The following is an 18,885-nucleotide window of genomic DNA, read 5'->3' as shown; positions in this document are numbered from 1 at the left end:
ATGGTTGGTGTTAGCACCCCAGGAGAGGTCATCAGAGATTTGAAGGCCCAGGAACGTGGTTGTTTTGACTTTCTCTACTACCACCCCTTTGATAGTGAGTGATTGGTGAACTATTGCCTTTCTCCTGCAGTCCATAATCATTTCTTTGCTCTTATTAACATTCAGGTCCAGATTGTTCCTGTCACACCAGACAATCAAAGTGTTCGCCTCATCCCTGTAGTAATGTTGTTCTCCACCACTAATGAGACTGGTCTGAGTTATGTTTTGCAGTACAGTCATAGGTGAGGGTGGTGAAGAGCAAGGGGCTGAGCACACAACCTTGGGGAACACCAGTATTCAGGACTATGCGTTGAGAGGTGTTGTTTCCCACTCATGTCCATTGGGGCCTACCAATCTGAAAGTCAAGAGTCCAGTTACATAGGTGCTTCTTTATCCCAAATATCACAAGCTTATCCAACAGTTACATCGGTATCACAGTGCTGAATGCAGAATTGAAGTCAATGTATAGCAGCCTTACGTAGGTGCTTTACTGTCAGGTGTAGTGCTACTGATATCACATCCGCAGTCGATCTATTTGCCTGGTATGCAAACTAGAGTTGATCGAAGGACTTAAGCAGACCTGCAGATAAATGTTTCTTCACAATCCTCTCAAAGCACTTCATAACGTTTGAGGTTAAGGCGACCGATCTGAAGTCATTTTAATGGAAATGCTCTAAGAATGGCCATAGTACCATATTGTTGCAATTAGAATTCATCCCCTAATTTGCAGTCTCAGTTTCACCACTCTTAAGACTGTAACATTCTCAGAATTTTATCAAGATCCTCTAGTACACAGCTCTGTAAACAGATCCTAATTACAAATGCACAAGAAGGGCCTTAGGGCTTTAGATGATAGATATGAAGCTCATAGTAAGGAATTATTTAATGGATATACTGATTATAGACTAAGAGGCAATTTCTGTCTTCCTACTTCATGTGAAAACAGTGGCGTAACATCAGTTTTGTAGTAGGGGAAGCAAACATTTAAATGTGTGTGCACGCATGTGTGAGTGTGTGCATGGGTGTGTGTGTGTGTGTGTGTGTGTGTGTGTGTGTGTGTGTGTGTGTGTGTGTGTGTGTGTGTGTGTGATTGATCAATGTACCTTAAAATAGTGTCAGTGATTTATATAGTCTAAAGACATTGTATTTTCCATTAAGCTGAGCTTGAGATCATCCTGTTACTTCTTTCATGGCTTTAAATAATAAAAGCCCCTGATTACTATTGAAATAACCTGTTTAAAAAAAAACTGTAATTATTTAATTTATAGGTATTATGGCTTTGTCTCTGATTAACTGTAAGGCAACCTGTGGTGTACAAATTACAGTGTCATACCATTTTGAGGTATATGTGCATAAACCATAATCCATAATGAAACAAATTACATTGCTGAACCCAAGAAAAACCCAAATGAACAGCTTATTTTTTGTATGGCTCCAAACTTCAAAATCTGTTGAAATATGAATCCAAAATCCAAGAAGTTGATGTCATTTGACCATGTTCCTATTAAACCAACATTATGACCATGTTCATATTAAACCAGCATTACAGAAAAGGTCTCTGAGGAAGTAATTATAATTATTTTAACAACATTTATTTTATATTTATGTATGTATACATGAGTATGTAATATTGTTCAATGTTTTATATAAACATTTTTTATGACATTTTTTAGCTACATGTTCACTTTAATTATTTGCATCTAGGTTTTGTCACATGATTAACTGTTAGTATAAATAGGTGTTCTAATCAGCATGTATTATGCACCTGACGAAGCTATATGTGAAAGCGCTTGTGTGAATAAAGCTGAGCTGACATCAACTTCTTGGATTTTGGATTCGTATTTCAACAGATTTTGAAGTTTGGAGCCATACCTTTGCTTTTTGGACTTTTATTCGATTTTTATCTTTTAGCAAAGGTTAGCTGTTGAACTGGTAACATTTTTTACTAGCTTATTTTTTGTATTTATTTATAGAAGTAACACATAACCAGAACAAGCCAGTCATTATTTGTTATAGCAATATTTCACACAGGCATGTTTGTTGCTGATTTACAGTTCTGCAGCTATGTCTTGCTTTATCATCACCTTATACTCATATTATTTCAGCAAGTAAAAGGTAAAACAAGCTAGGAATTAATGACTACATTTTTAACTGGAAGAAGCACTAGTGATACTAGTGAATTACAGAACATTCAGTGGTACCCAAATGCCTACCCATGAGTTCAGAGATGAAGCCAGGCAGAATTATAGGGTTGTATTCATAGTCCAGCCCTTCCAGCCTTTGTTAAGGGTGGCCACGGTGGTACAGCGATTAGCATTACCACCTCACAGCAAGAGGTTCTCCAGTTTGATCCTTGGCTGGGTGCCTTCTGTGCGGAGTCGGCATATCCTCCCTGTGGTCACAGGGGTTTTCTCAAGGTGCTCCGATTTCCTCCCAAAGACATGCTGTAGGTGGATTGGACACTCTAAACTGGCCATAGGTGTGTGTGTGTGTGTGTGTGTGTGTGTGTGTGTGCGCGCGCCTTCTGTGGAAGGTTGGGCACCAGGCTGGTAACTCGACACTGTAAAACTCCACTGTCAATTATGAGTGGACAGGTGATCCACTGTGGTGACCCCTAAGTGGGAAAAGCCGAGAGTTTTAGCCGTAAGTGTTTGGCTTTTCCCTGAGACAAAAAAGAGGTTCTCATTTGCACACTAAAACTTGGGGAAATGTTTCATTTTGGTGCTTGTGTGTACTTGATCAAACTATTGATGGAATCACTGGGGGAAATGCTTCAGTTTGGTACTTGTGCATACTTGGTGAAAGTATTGAGGGGATCACTAGGGGAAATGTTTAATTTTGATCCTTGTGCATACTGTGTGTGTGTGTGTGTGTGTGTGTGTGTGTGTGTGTGTGTGTGTGTGTGTGTGTGTGTGTGTGTGTGTGTGTGTGTGTAGGGGTAAGTGTTTGGCAAGTAGCGCAAAGTGTTTTCCACTCTACTTATGTTATTTCCACAACTAGGGCATATGCTACTGTTCCCTGCTAAAGACTTCTGGCAGTAAGCAATGTTCTGCAGGCATGAACAGTAAAAGAAAATGAAGCCTCTGAGAGAAGCTGTGCAAAGTCAGTGTTACATGGCTGGCTTGCTTCACTTTACCCAAATAAAGATAATGTCTGCTTTCTTTTAAAGAAGGCATCCATATTATTTTCTGTAAGTAATATTTTTGAAAAAAAAAAAAAAAAAAAAAAATATTTTAAACGAGCAAGACTCATTTCCTTTAATGTAGGGAGTGCTCAGCATAAAGTGCCACCCTGTACTATGCTACAGTGAGAAAGTAGCTTGTCAGAGGCTCAGAGATTGTTTAGAGGTAACCTCTGTGTTAGGATGTTGTCTGTGTTGGTCTTTTAAAATTGAAAGTTTGGCAATATTATTATGCAAAATAAGCCTCATTAAGTCCATACCTGTACGATCGAACAAGCCTATTAGGTCCTGGTAAAACTCAATTCCTTCTTCTATTCCCATCAGTAATGTATATGAATTATATTAGTTCTTATACATGGATAGGTATTTGCATCAATAATTGATCAAGGTTTTATATTGGGTTGTATTTGTTAGGGTGTTGTGTCAATTAAGTTATTTAAGAGAACTACTTTTGGATTGTTTTTACTGTAAAGATGCTCAACATAGTGAACAGGTGAAAGCACTTAGTTTATTCATTTGTTTTTATTTCTTATTCAATAAATGGTGAACCTTTCGTGGGGCTGTTCGTTTTTGTTTTATAAGTGTTCTTTTATGTCAAAGTGTGAACTTGGTATATGTTTGTTGAATGAAAATGGCATGATGTGTACTATGTTAAAGAGGCTTGGAGAGCACAGCACTTTTCTGCATGGAATAATATGCTGTGAGCAGTTTTGTTTGATGTTTCAGCCACAGGACTGTCATGAGTGAGGTATAGTTAAGGGTCTTACAAGGGTGGCCAGATGCAAATCTGGCAATTCCACTACAGGCTGTCCTAATGTTGTTAGAGAAGATTTGATGGAAGATTTAAGTATATAGGAGGCCTGAAATTAGAAATGTCCTGGCTGTAGAGACCTCAGCATGGGGGTGGGCATGTGCATGTGGGGGCTCATAAACTGCCCAGTAAAGAAGGCCTAGATTTTGGTTTGCTCTGATTACAAATTCTCTAACATACTTATCAAACGGGAGATCCTTGTCAATTTGCAGAGGAGTTATCTTCTGAGAGCAGTTGGGACAGTAAAGGAGTGACCAGATTAATGTGTCTGGCACAGAAAAGGATTGCTTTAATCTTAAGTGAAGGACTCAGAGGGTAAGGTAATCATTCTATAATTCCACATTTAACAAGCTAGACTGAAAGTGCTTTGAAAAGAAATGCTAAATAGGAACGGAAAAGTCTAGATTAATCCACCTATTGATCACAAATTTGTAGATTAGTACTAGGATAGCTGCCCTTGATGGACATTTTAAACCTACCTAATTTCCTTTTTTGTGCTCAAATTAGCCTATCCTGTTTGGCCATAGATTGTCCTTACCCATCCCATGGTCAGTAATTATATATTACCCCAATGGCAATCATCGGGATCGTAAATTATATATTACTCCTAATAACAATAACTGGGATCATACCTTAGATAATTTTAGGGGACTCATGCATGAGATAAAGAATTTAGGTGCTGCCTCTGTCCAATATGGAGGCATTACTGGAGTAAATATTCTGTTTCCCAAACATAGATCCAAGCTGTGCTTGAATATGGACAGGGATGAACTTTGTTTTGTGTGGACAGAAAGTCTGTTCCAGAGCAGTGGTATTCTCTGTGAGATATACCTATCAGTCCATACTGTTAGGTTGATGTTGCAGAAGTGGCTTAGATCCTTGGACCAAGTATTCCTGATGCCATTTGACTTGCCGATGTGCAGTAAATCCATCAGTATTCGGTTGGAGGATGCCTCGTATGCCAGACACAGGTAACCTCTTAGTAGTCTGTACGATACCGAGTATATTGATGGGACTTTGAGTTGGTCCATGTAGCACATGCTGTTTAGGCCTTGCATCCTTTTAGTAAGATGTCTGTGTAAGCATTGGAGAGATACCAAGCCAAAGTGGGCATTATATTCAAAGATTGGCACAATGAGGGCTGAGTAAAGGAGTACAATGGCATTCCTAGATCTAGGCACAATCCCTGTGTTTATAAACTATGCAGAATTGTAGGGCCTTCTTACAAGAATGGACACATATAATCTCATAGCTCACTGTCCACATAAGTTTCCAAATCCAGACCAAATGGGTCAACCCTTAAGGACGTATTGTTAATGTGGTAATTCCCTGGGATAGATGACTTCCCAAAGGATATAATTCATTTTTGGCATTAAGCTTTGTTCCATGATTTTGGCACCAGTAATTTATTTGGGACAACACTTCCTGCAGGATGGCTAAGTCCTTTAGATATTCATTGACTGTGCCTAGCTTGCAGTCATCTGCAAACATAGTCAGCCAAAGCCCTTTGGTATTAGCTTTTACTTAGAAACATAGATGGCAAGCAGGAGATCTCCCACAGAGAATCATGGGAGGATTCCATTGCTGACTAGTCTCTTTGTGGAGGTAGCCTCTCCTATTTTGATTTCATGAGTAATATCTGTGAGCCAGTTGGCAATCCAGTTGGTGCTGTAGGGGTTTATTCACAGTTTATTTAGCTTTTCCACTATGCCTGAGTGGGAACTGTCAAAATCTTTGGCCAGGTCAAGGTATATTGTGTGTACCATTTTGCCTTCATCCATTGCTTAGATGACATTTTTTAAAAAAAATCCACTACAGTGAGTAAGCATGGCCTGCTCTTGAGGAATCCAAACTGAGACTGGTCCAGTGTTTGGAGGTTACCTACATCCTGATTAATTAGTTCCACGGTAAGTCTTTCCATGGCTTTCCACATGAGGCTGGTCGGACTTATCGAACCTGTAATTGCTTGGGTCTGTGGAAGCTTCTCCTTTATGCAGTGGAATGACTGTAATTGTTCTGCATTCTCTTGGTAAAAAATGACTGCAATTGTTCTGCATTCTCTTGGTAAAAAAACCTGTATGGAAGCTGATACTGAACAGTGTTGTTAGGGGTGTGGCTGAGTCATGCTTCATGCTATTTAAGATGTATCCAGGGATATTTGCAGGACCCACTGATGCAGTATTTTCAGCTTTTGTTAGCACTTTTAGGACTTGGCCTTGTGTGAGAGCTGCAGGTGAGTCAGTTTCAGGTATTTCTTGAGGGACAGATAGAGGGGAAAGAGGGGGAAAGTTTCAACTAAATTTATCGCCCAGTACATAACATCATTCACAATCAGCTCAGCACATTGCTGCATTATGCTTTTGAGATTATGAACATAACTAAAAAAATGACTTGCGATTGTCTTTGGCTTGGCTAGCTATTTTTTCCCTGACTGGGTTTGATGGATTTTATTAAGCTCCTGAGTTGTATGTTTATTGTAGTGACTAGGAATCTGACATTCTGGGAATTACTCTTCTTAATTTTGGTCAAAATTCTCTCCCTTTTATTCTAAAGCTTGTTCATATTGTGGTTCCCTCATTTGGGACTGTTTCTACGGTCTGCCCTGTACTTGTTTCTGTGGGGTACAGCTACATTTGTGCATCTGTTTACATGCTGGTATAGTGTGGTGGTGTATGCTTCTGCATATTTACTGGAGTTAACTGGATTTGGTGTGGATTTGAAGTTTGCCAATGTATCATTTAGGAGTAGGTAGTTTGATTTTAAGAAATTTCTAAAGGTACCTTGGGTGAAAGAGATCTCTGGCTTCAATTTTATTTCAAAGGAGAATGCTTTATGGTCAGATCTAACAACTGATGAAAATACACAAAGAAAAGACAATATCCAAGATGTTATTCTACCTACTGGATACTTTGACTAACTGTTCCAGGGCACTGGTATTGACAAAGTCTAGGAATCTACGTGCTTGCACACTAGTGGTGGTGTAGTTTTCCCAATCTATTACATGGATAGTTTAGATCACCTAGGAAATTGTATTGATTTAATACTGAGTGATTCTAATTCTTCTAGATAGGTGTGGCTTTCTTGTGTCATACAGGGACTGTATTAGTCTTAGAGGAGCACAGAGGTGACAATATTATTTATAACAACAGGAGATAAAGTACATAGAAATGATCCTTGATGGACACCCAGGGTAACTATATGGGGCTATAAGCCTATGTGACAGTATGGGTTATGGATTTAAAGGTGGTGACTGGATCTGGTATAATAGTTAAAGTGTTTACCTTACAGACACGAGGTGTAGGGTTTGATTCTCAAATGGGATAATTGGCTAGGCTTAAAATGACCCATAAAGGCAGCTAACCTAGTATTAACCTATGCACCTATAAGACAACTGCAAAATGAACATAATAAGTGTGCAGATATGACACAGGTACCATGTGTTCATAGGATGCCATGGTTAAAAGTGCAGAAAGCTTTTAATAGCTCCAAGAAGAATTCATTGATTTGTTCACCCAGACTGAAACTTTGTATGAATTCAGTGAGAGTACAGTTTTGCTTCCATGTCCAGGACAGAAATAATAAGGAAAAAAGAATAATAATGATTTTTTTAGGCAATATGGTAATTGTTTCCAAATTTATTTTTCTCACACATTAAACTGTTGGGATAGAAATGCAACATGGAGGAGGAAATTGTTATAGCTGTCCATAGGTCTCCATTTATGATTAAGAAGACTGATGGCTGTTTTCAAGGACATTAATAGATATATTTATTTCACAGAATAGTTGAAACGTATAATGAGTGGATATTCTGTTGCATATATAGCTAACTTTAAGTTCTCTAGAGATAGGTCTGATTTTCTTAGAAAGTTTCCTTGTATTGCTTGGGGATACCAAGCTAATATAGAGTGAAAGCAGTGGCGTTAGGATATGGAGGGTTATCAGCAGTTTTGAGGTTCACAAAAAAGTGGGGGCATAATCAGTGAAGAAAGTATGGAATTGTATGGGTACTTCAAAGCAGCTAGATTTGGGTAAGGAATTTGACTAATCGTCTTTCCGCCTGGATACATAACTTGGTTGACACATTGCCAAATGTTCCTGAATCGCACTGATGAGCAGCTTCCTGTTTTAGAAATGGGTGTTTTTTGAGGTCTTGTATTTAACTTTCTTACCTTTGTCCCCCCATATGGCTTGGAATACTAGTGAATTTTCTTTATGGCACTGCTTCCAGAATCACTTCTGCTGCTTAATTAAATCCTTAACTTCTAATGTAATTTGAGGCGGAGGGATTGCCTTTATCATTCATTGCAGGAGAGGTACATATGGATGATAGAGAGGTATCAGTAAAGAAATGGACTGCATAGTCTTATCTTTAAGGTTGACAAATGTACACATTTGACTTTCCTGACGTTGTCATTGTAATCTAGGGTTAATTTTCTCTGTATTCTTAGAGAAACTGAAATGATTGATCTGCTCATGTTTCTAAACAAATTCTGAGGTGTTAAATTCCTTGGTATTTGAGAAGAAACTGAAGTGGCGCTTGATTTGCACCTTGTCTTGAGATCAAATAAAGGTTGAGAGATAGCCACTGAAATTCTTTAGCATAATTACCATTGTGGAAATATTTTTAGGGGCAGATGAGAGTCTAATCATGGTTGCATTGCCTTTTAAATACCTCGTCTATTGTAATAGTGATTGAGCTGAGTTGAGTAAGTGCATACATCTGCATGGCGGTATGACAGTATTCATCTGTGGCAGCTTCCTGTTAAGTCAGCCAGAATGACCAAGCTATGATTATGGCTGGCGGTTAGCCACAACAGAACATCTTCTGCAGGCTGTTTTGACAAGTCAGGAGATACAGACCACAATGATCTGAAAAGGTAGGAGAACAGCTTCTGTGTTTCTGTGTGTATAGGAACATACAGAGGAATAGACTGAGTATCTGATATTTTGAAATGATGACTACAATTCCACCAACTCCCTTGTACACTCTGATTGATCTGTAGGTCAACAGAAAGTACTTCTATGCCCTTCATGTGTGAGATCAGCCAAGTTTCAGTAATAATCAGAATTTTAGACTTATATGAAAGCATTTAGTTGGTTATAAATATTATGTGAATTTATCTGCATAATTTTAAGGGAAAGGTTTTGATTCCCTGATAGAATCACATGGATCAGTGAGAATATCATTGTTTGCAGGTTGGTCTGAACATCACCATAGACAAGTATAGATTCCCTTTGATGTTTCTTTCTGTATCACTACTTTAGTAGAGACAATGACAGAGGGTCTATGCTCTACCCAGCTCAGCTACCTTGCTATTTATCTGCACATAGTCTTCCAACTGTGTGGAGTACAGTGCTGTTGACTGATTGCTTGGATTTCTGAAGTCTGCAGAGCTGCCACATGCTTTTGGGAGTCTCCCCTCATCATATGAGTAGATAACACTCCAGAACACTGATAACTGGTTATGCCCAGCATAATAAGGGATAATGTTGCTAAGCTTCCTCACCACACTATGTAACTATGTACTACTTCAGTGTATAAGTACTGACACCACACAGTATTAATTTGATGGAGTTAAGGTGACCGACTCCTCACAGTCACAGTATACAGCATACTTGCGACATGCCCAATATGTTGATGATTTTCTTTTCACAGCCATGGCAAGTAAATTGGTAGAACTACAAAATATCAGAAGCTGTTTCCTCACAATGCATGGTAACACTATATCATTGTGATAACTGTCTGCCCATAGCATATGCTAATACCTCAATGTGCTGTGAATGGCTCCTCATAACATATGATAATACCACAGTGAATTGGTGACAGACTCCCAAAAGCATGTGACAGCTCTGTAGAATGCTGATGACTGGCTCCACACAGAGCATGACATTGCTGCAGTGTTCTACTAGGCAACTCCCACAGTGCATGATAAACTTAAACTGTGTTGCTGATTGACCCTTTACAGACAGATAACTATACACTGTGCTCATGACTGGCTCCCCACGGCACATAATAGTATATGTTACCAGAGACTGGATGCCCAAAGTACATTATAATACCAGAATGTACTAGTGATTGATTTCCCACAACCTACAATAACACCACTGTATGCTGGTTTATGTCTCCTCAGAGCATATGAGAAAACTACAGTGTTCTGGTGATTGACTCTCTACAGCATATGATGATACAACAGTGTGTTGTTGTGTGACCCTCCCTCCCACAGCAAATGATAACATTACAGTCGGCTGATATCTGATTCCCTAGCTCATATGATAACATTACAGTGGGCTGATGTCTGATTACCCACAGTATATGATAACATTACAGTGGGCTGATGTCTGATTCCCTTGCTTATATGATAACATTACAGTGGGCTGATGTCTGATTCCCCAAAGCATATGATAATACTATAGTGTGCTCGGACTCTCCACAACATATGATAACACTAAAGTTTTCTGGTGATTGACTGCAGACAGCAAATGATAACATTACAGTATGCTGGTATGGGACTCTCCACACCATATGATAACACTCCGGTGTATTATTCTGAGACTCCACAAAGCCTGTGATAACACTACGGTATACTGGTGTGTAACTCCCCATAGCATATGGTAACTCTATGGTATACCAGTATGGGACTCTCCATGGCCTATAACAATACCTCATTATGATGGTGAGTGACTCTTCACAGCAAATGATAACACTACAGTATGCTGGTATGGGACTCTCCACACCATATGAGAGCACGTCGGTCAGTGCATTGTTCTGGGACTCCACATAGCCTGTGATAACACTATGGTATACTGGTGTGGAACTCTCCATAGCATATGGTAACTTTATGGTATACCAGTGTGGGACTCTCCATGGCCTATGATAATACTACATTATGATGGTGAGTGACTCTTGTACCTTTTTTATTTTCCTTTTTGTGCTGCTCCCTAACTGTGCTGCTTCCGTTTTCCTATCTTTCTTGCTGCTGCCTGCACATCTGTGTGCTTTAGTTCATACTAGACACTTATTACTTGTTCTCCTCTTTCTCGTCTTTGTATTTTCTCAGCTGTGATTTTTCTTTTGCTCAGATTTCCATACCAGTCATATTCACTCTCAGATATACTAGGGATACATATTTCTATCATGACCTATAAATATAAGTACAGGTTCCAATTTATATAGTACGTGTGTGTGTGTGTGTGTGTGTGTGTGTGTGTGTGTGTGTGTGTGTGTGTGTGTGTGTGTATATGTGTGTGTGAGTGTTTAAATTTCTACTGTTATAGTCTTCCACTTTGCACTACCATGTACAATACAGTCATATAAGAATACATACTAACGCACAAAATAATAGTAAAAGCAAAGTCTACAGATCTGAAAATATGGCCGATAAAACAAGTCAAATGAGCAACAATTAGTTTTTATTTATTTCAAATATTGCTAGCCTGCTACTAACAAGAAATTACAGTGTTGTGAACATGAATTCAGATCTTCTTTATTAAAATTGAAAAACAATTCAAGTAGCAATATTTCTTAGCTCTGCAGTGGTCCGTCAAACAAGCAACAGTGCAGCCATATTTGCTTCCTTACAACAGGTATGCTGATTTTTCCTTTTGTTGGAATAAGCAAAAAATACTGTATATTGCCTATAGTAGTAACTGCCTGAAAATGAAATGACAGTATTGCCCAGGAAGAAATACCCTTGTCATGCATGCTGTATATGCAAATATGCACATAAAATAACGTCCCCAAAAAAGGGAATCCACTATAAAGCTGGTTATCCACATAGTCTAAACGTGGGATATAAGCTTATTAGATAATGATTCTAATTAAGTTACAGCCTGACATATTGTCACTTAGCTTTATCACAGCTGAACTGCAGAAAATGACACAATAATAATGTTAACATTTTCTTCAAAACAATTCTCAGCATCTATAGCAAGCAAGTGGCAAAAAACGCATTATGCCAGAGGATGTGTGCAGTGTGAAATGTATAGCCTCTATCCATATTGACTCAGCAGCACAAAGCCAACTGCAGATGAGATTATAATAGTCCTAGTTTCTTTGTTTTTTTATTATGAAAAAGCACCCTTGATAAGAAAGTAGCACTTCTTCCCACTGGCATAGTTGCAGATCTGCAGGGAATGGCTGCATCTTCAGTAAGCAGTGAGCGACAGAGTCTTAAAATAACAGTAACGGCATGTCAACATCATGGCACATAAGGCACAAAACAGATAAAAAAAAACATACTTGCTCCTTCTAAAGAGACCACAGCAACAACAGTGATTAGAAAGTACAGTTGTGTAAAATTTTAATATAACAGTAGATGTCCTTCTCTTCATTGTTGCAGTACATAAGGGTAGTCCATCACTCGGCTAGTATAGATAAGCTTGAAAAGGATCTTGTACAGTACATCACATTTATGCTTCCTGCATAGAACATATGGCTTAAAAGGGCCATACAGATGCAGCTACCCAGAAGTGAATTGCCCCAGAAGAGCACAGTCATCACAGAACAGAAGTGTCCATGCATGTCCAGAAGGAAAAATGCAGAATAAACAAGAGGTGGTTGGAGGGAGGAAGCAAATACTGCAACAGTGAAAAGAATGACATTTATTGTTATAGAAATATTTTACACAACTGTACTATGTCCTTCCTTATCATTGTTGCAGTATTTGGTACATAAGGGAGAGTAAAAAAAGCTCATGAAACAAAATTGGAGGCAGAAGGCTGAGAAGAGCCCACAAAAACCTACACAAAATGTTTTCAGCAAAACCTGTTCTGGCTCTAGAAACCATATCCAACTTATGACGTTAGTAAAGGTATGCACGGAAGACCAACTAGCAGCTTCAAGGATGGACTTGGTATCCAACCCCTTGAAGAATGCACCAGAAGAGACAACAGCTCTTCTAGAATGAACTCGAACAGAAGGAGACATAGATTTGCCATGAAAAGAATAACCAAAGGAAATGGCCTTATATCCAGGAGGAGATAATTTGCTTAGAAACAGCCAAACCCAAAGACCTGGGATGAAAAGAAACAAAAAAGCTGATCAGACTTATGGACAATGCTAGTTTTATCCAAATAGTACCTGAGCTGTGTGTGCAAATCCAAGGTATGCAGGACCCTCTCAGTAGCACACTGAGGAGAAGAGAAAAAGTAAGGGAGTTATACTGACTGATTCAAGGACAACTCATTGACTACCCAGGGCATAAACGAAGGATTAGTATGAAGGGACACCCTGTCCCTGTCAAAAAACAAAAAAAAGAGGAACAACCTTAAGGGCTTGGAGCTCAGAAACCTTCTGAGCAGAACTAAGAGGCAGCAAAAAAACAGTCTCCCAGGTACAGTGTTGCAAAGAAGCAGACTCTATAGCCTCAAAAGGAGCCTGAGTCATTTTTTCCAAAACAAAATTAAGGTCCCAAGGGGAAGGTATAGGCTTTCTTGGAGGGCTAATATGCAGGACACTTTTAAGAAATTGCTTGACCTCAAAATGAGAAGTCAAAGGAGGAGTCAAGGGCAGACCAGTGGAAGTGGCTCACAAATGGGCCTTCACAGAAGAATAGGCCAAGTCAGACTGGAGCAACTCACCCAAATAAGAGAGGACCAGAGGGACCCCCACTGAAAAAGAGTCCTGGTTACAAGCATGACACCAGATCAAAAATCTCTTTCACCTTGATATATAAGATTTTCTTGTTGAGATTTTCCTTGCCTCCTTTAAAACCCTGAACACATCCTCAGAAACGAAGTGCCTGAAAGGGATCAAGAACCTATCACACACATTGTCACTTGAAGAGTGGACAAGTGGCAATGGATGAGAGACCCCTTGTCCTGTGTAAGGAGGCCCAACTGGTGAGGTAACCTGTGACAATTGCTCTGGCCAGATGCATTAAGAGGGGGAGCCAGTGCTGTCTCTGCCAAAAGGGAGTCACTAGCAAGATTTTCACGGAGTCTAGCTGAATGTTCTGCAGGAGTCTTGAAAGTGGAGGAAGAGGAGAGAAAGCATAAAGAAACCTTCCCATCCACTGAAAGGATAGGGCATCCATCTTTCAGTTGCAAAGTGGACAAGTGGGGATGGATGAGAGACCCCTTGTCCTGTGTGAGGAAATCCAGCCAGTGGGGTACCTTGTGATAATTCCCCCTGGCCAGTTGCATTAAGAGGGGGGACTGGTGCTGTCATGAGTGTAGAGGACAAGAAGGAATACAGAAACTCCCCCCGTCCATGGAAAGGATAGGGGGTCCATCTTCCAGGCCAGATGGCATGGCACTCTGGAACAGAAGAAAGGAAGCTGCCTTTTCAGAGGGGAGGCAAACAGATCTACCTGAGGATTACCCCACTGATGGGCAATGTCCAGAAACACATCTTTGTGAAGCATCCATTCGTGAGCCTGTGTTTTGGACCTGTTCAGAGAGTCTGCCACAAGATTGTGCTCTGAAGGAATGTATAGTGCCTGAAAAGTTAACTGACAACTAAGAGCCACTTCCCAATCCTGAACACCATCCTGCAGAGGAAGTAAGATTTTGTGCCCCCCGCTTGTTTACATACCACATCACTGTAGTGTTGTCTGTGTACACCTTCAGGGGGCCAGGACAGAACATGGGTTGAAAAGCCTGAAGGGCCAGAATCAGAACACTCATCTCTTTGATGTTGATATGGTCTTACTTCTGATGGTAAGAACAAAGATCCTAAACTTTCAGGTGACCAAGCGATGCCCCCACCCGATGTCCGAAACATTGGTCAACACCTCTTGAGAAGGGACTGGAGGCTGAAAGGGCTGGCCTGGGTTGAGAGCAAACTGCTGAATGCACCACTCACATTCCTTCTTGAGACAGGGAAGATGAGGAACACTAAAGTCCAGGGGGTGTCAATGCAGCAGCCAAACTGACTTGAGGTACCTGAAGCTTCCTCATATGCAGTCTGGCAAGAGGAAGCATCATGATAGAAGAGACCATGAATCCCATGGCCCAAAGAAAGTCCCTGGCTGGCATGGCAGTCAAGGGAAGAAGAGATTGAAAGAAGGCTGTCAATGCCAATACCTTTGGAAGGGGAAGAGAGGGCAACATTGGCAATGTATGAATCCTGCAACCCAGATACACATGATCCTGAGAGGGAGACAGGGCAGACTTTTGGAAGTTGATAGTAAACCTCAGACTTTGAAGAAGAAAGATGGTGAACGGCAGATCCTGCAACAATTGACTTGTGGATATGTAGCAGTCTCACATTGATGGGACTGCTGCATATCCGCAAGTCAAGCTACACTCCAGTAACCCACATGCATGGACTCAACCTACTATGTGACATCAATAGGACTTGTTGGTGGGACAGATTTGTGTCCCAGAGACTCCCCCATCTGTGGAATAGACTCCCTGTCCATGTCAATCAGAGTACCTCTTTACCCCTTTTTAAGTGCAATCTGGATAACTGGATGGGAATCAGAAAAACCTCCCTGGGATTCCACCTGTGCCCCTACTGGACAGGGGCATTGGGTGCTGACTTGTCTAAACATGAGATAAACTCTTGGCTAGGCTTATAAGGGCCTCATGGCCAATAGCCTAGTAACTTCCTATGAATCTATTATCCTATGATCCGAGGAGAAGATGCCTGAAGCAACAGGTCATCTAAATAAGGAAAAATCTGAATGCCTTGGAACTTGCAGAAGACAATCACAGGAACTAGGCATTTTGTGAATACCCTTGGGGCAGTAGGCGGCCAAATGGCAAAGCAGATAACTTAAAATGAGAGGAAGACACAGAGAAACATAAAAATGCTTGAAGAGAGGGTAAATAGGGATATGAAGGTAAGCATCTTTCAAATCCAAGGACACCAGAAAAGCCTGGGGCAATAAAAGAGGAAACAGAGCTTGAAGAGTAAGCATCTGAAAAAGGGATCTAGAGAATGGTGTTGATCCACGAGAGATCCAAAATATGTCTCCAAGTGCTCTCCTTTCGAGGAACTAGGAGGAGGTTGAAGAATATCATAAAAAAAAAGAGAGAGAGATTTCCATACCATTAAGTAACCCTGACAGATGATAGAAAGAACCCAAGAGTCTGAAGTAATGAGATGCCAATTTGGAAGGCAAAGGGAGAGCCAAAGGGACAAAAGAACCTGGTCTAAAGCTGGGGGGTGGCAAATTGTCAAAGAGAAGCAGGCTTATCAGATAAAGAAGGCTGCTGAGCTACAAAAATCTGAGAAGCCTTGGCCCTCCCACCCTTCCTGCCCTTAGAGAACTGCAGGGGTTGCTGCAAGGAAAAGCAAATCTAGAAGGATAGTTCCTCTGGAAGTTAGGGATAGGAAAGAAAAAAATATGCATATAAAACAAAAATCCATTGGTGATGAAATGAGCCAACAAGCAAGGAAACAACTCGAAAATGTACAAACCAAGGATTTTGCCTTACAAAGTCTTTATACACCGATTTCGTCCAACAGATATTAAACTAATTAACCAACAACCATTACTTCCTATTTTTTAAAAAAACATTTAATGTTAATGGTGTCATTCAGCCCTGGATGGCAGTCTGCCCTTAGTTTCAGTTGCCATTCAGTTTCTTCTTTTTGTCTATTTTTATAATCCCCTCCTCTTATATCCTTCTATATGTCATCAAAAACATAAAACAAAACCTTTTTAAACCCTAGACAGGCTTCCGAATGTTTGTATGGGGTGTTTTTCACATTGGTTTTAATAGCATATAGATGTTAGGGGACCTATAAAGTAATTTTTGTTCTGTTTACTGATATATTTACAAAGGACCCTACATTTGTTTTTTACATATAGACAGAACTTTTGACAGTTATAAATGTTTTAACTGCCAGTCCAAAGGTGTGGTATATGCTGGTATTTGTTGTTAATGTTCATCGTTTTATGTTGGAATGCCTACAAGGTCTTTACAAAAATGGATAAAAGAACATCTATTAGCTATTAAACCAAGGATCTGAAAAATGCCCTATACAAACATATATGTATTTTTTTTTTTTAAAAGGAAGTAATGGTTGTTGGCTAAGTAATTTATGTAATTAAATTATTGGAAAAAGTTTTTTTATTGGTTGAAAGATTGTATATAATGTTGCAATGTGATTTCAGTTATTATTTCTGATGAAGTCTGATATCCAGTGGAAGAACGCGATGATTAAAGATGTTTTAAGGCTAACTCCTTGGGTTATCCATTTTTGAGTTGGTTTGTTGGTTGGCTTGTTTCATCATTGGTGGTTTTTTGTTTTATTTGTCTTTATTTTTCCACCAGATTTCTTTTTCGGATAGTAAAGTTAAAATATGTTTAAGGTCTTGCAAGACTTTGCCTTTCTGTTGAGGAGACTTAATCAAGTCAGCAGCAGCAGTCCCAAAAAAATGACCCACATCCAAAGAAGCATCCAAAAACTTGTCCTTAATATCCTCAGGAAGAGACTGGAGGTGAAAACAAGAATAATGACAAAATCCGCAGCCTTAGAAGAGGTGTTCATAGGTTCATAGGTAGGTACTAGGCTATCGGCCTTAGGGCCTATAGAAGCCTAGCCAAAAAGGTACCCTGGCTTTCGTCACCCAAGAAAATGATTTTCCTGTGCCACTGTCGAGCAGAGCCACAGAGGTGATCCCTGGGGTGAATTTCCTATTTCCCATCCAATCATCAAGATTTTTCTTGAATAGTGCTAATGAGGAGCTTTGTTTGATATAGATAGGTAGTTTGTTCCAGAGTATGGGAAGTCTCTGGGACAGGAATCTATCCCTCCAGCATGTTCTGTTTATTGTGGTGACAATGTTTAGGTCCCTAAAGCATGTAGCTCGGAGAGATTGGGATTTCTTTAAGTTGAGCATATCCAACAGCTCTCGGTTTGACATAGCTTTGTATGTTAGGCAGAGATCGCCACTGAGTAGGCGATATGCAACGTAGTAAAGCTGGAGGTTTTTGAGACAGTCTGCGTAGGGCATCTGTTTGAGTCCAGTAATCCTCTTTGTGAGGTATTCCTGCGGCCTTTCCAGTTGTTGTGGATGTCTTGTGAGGTACACACCAAAAGGGGCGCTGTACTCTATAATGGATCTAATGAGTGACAAGTAGAGGGGAATAATGACCTCTTTTTTCCTGGATGAGAAACCTTTTGTGATGAGGTGTGTCATGTATAAGGATTTCCTGACTACTGTGGTGATATGATTATCAAAGGAGAGACTACTGTCCACCTGGGTTCCAAGGTCTCTTATCACACTTTCGGTGTTAAGTAGACTACCACCTATGTGGTAGTTCATGGGTACAGAGATTTTACCAAAGGGGATGACAATGCACTTTTTGGCATTGAGCTTGAGGCCATGTCAGCAGCACCATAGCTACACTTAATACAGTGGTGAGCCATTTGAGGAGCAGAACTTAAAAAGGATAAGGCAGTGGATTTGCCATCAAAATCATGGAGGGCAGAGATAACCTGACAAGCCTGAGCAAACAAGGTCAGAGCATACCTGGTCATGTAATTAGCCCTAAAGACCGAAGTAGAAACAGTATAAATGTTCTTACCAATCTTCTCCATTGCCCTTCTATCTTTAGAAGGCAAACGTTTGGAAAAGGGCATATGTTTAAAAGATTTGTCAGAAGAGACTGACACCACAGCAGGATCAGCAGAAGGATATGTAAATAAAAAAAAAAGACAATCCTCGGGAACTTTGTATAACCTATCAGGTTTCTTAGGAGCAGGAGGCTGAGAATCAATGGACATGGAAGCAGCAATGAAAGTATCTAACAAGGCAGCCAACACAGGAGGAACTGCTGATGGTTTTTGAGTATCCACCTGAAGCAACTCATAATATTGTCTCTGAATAGCCAACACTTGAGAAGAATCCCACTTAAAGAATTCCATCATCCTAGCAATTGTGCCCCCCCTAAGGAC

This window comes from Protopterus annectens, chromosome 8.part1 (assembly GCF_019279795.1).
Source record: "Protopterus annectens isolate FY-2018-M chromosome 8.part1, PAN1.0, whole genome shotgun sequence".
NCBI classification, from domain to species: Eukaryota; Metazoa; Chordata; order Ceratodontiformes; family Protopteridae; genus Protopterus; species Protopterus annectens.
The sequence above is the reverse complement of the archived record's forward strand: the minus strand, read 5'-3'. Positions refer to the sequence as shown.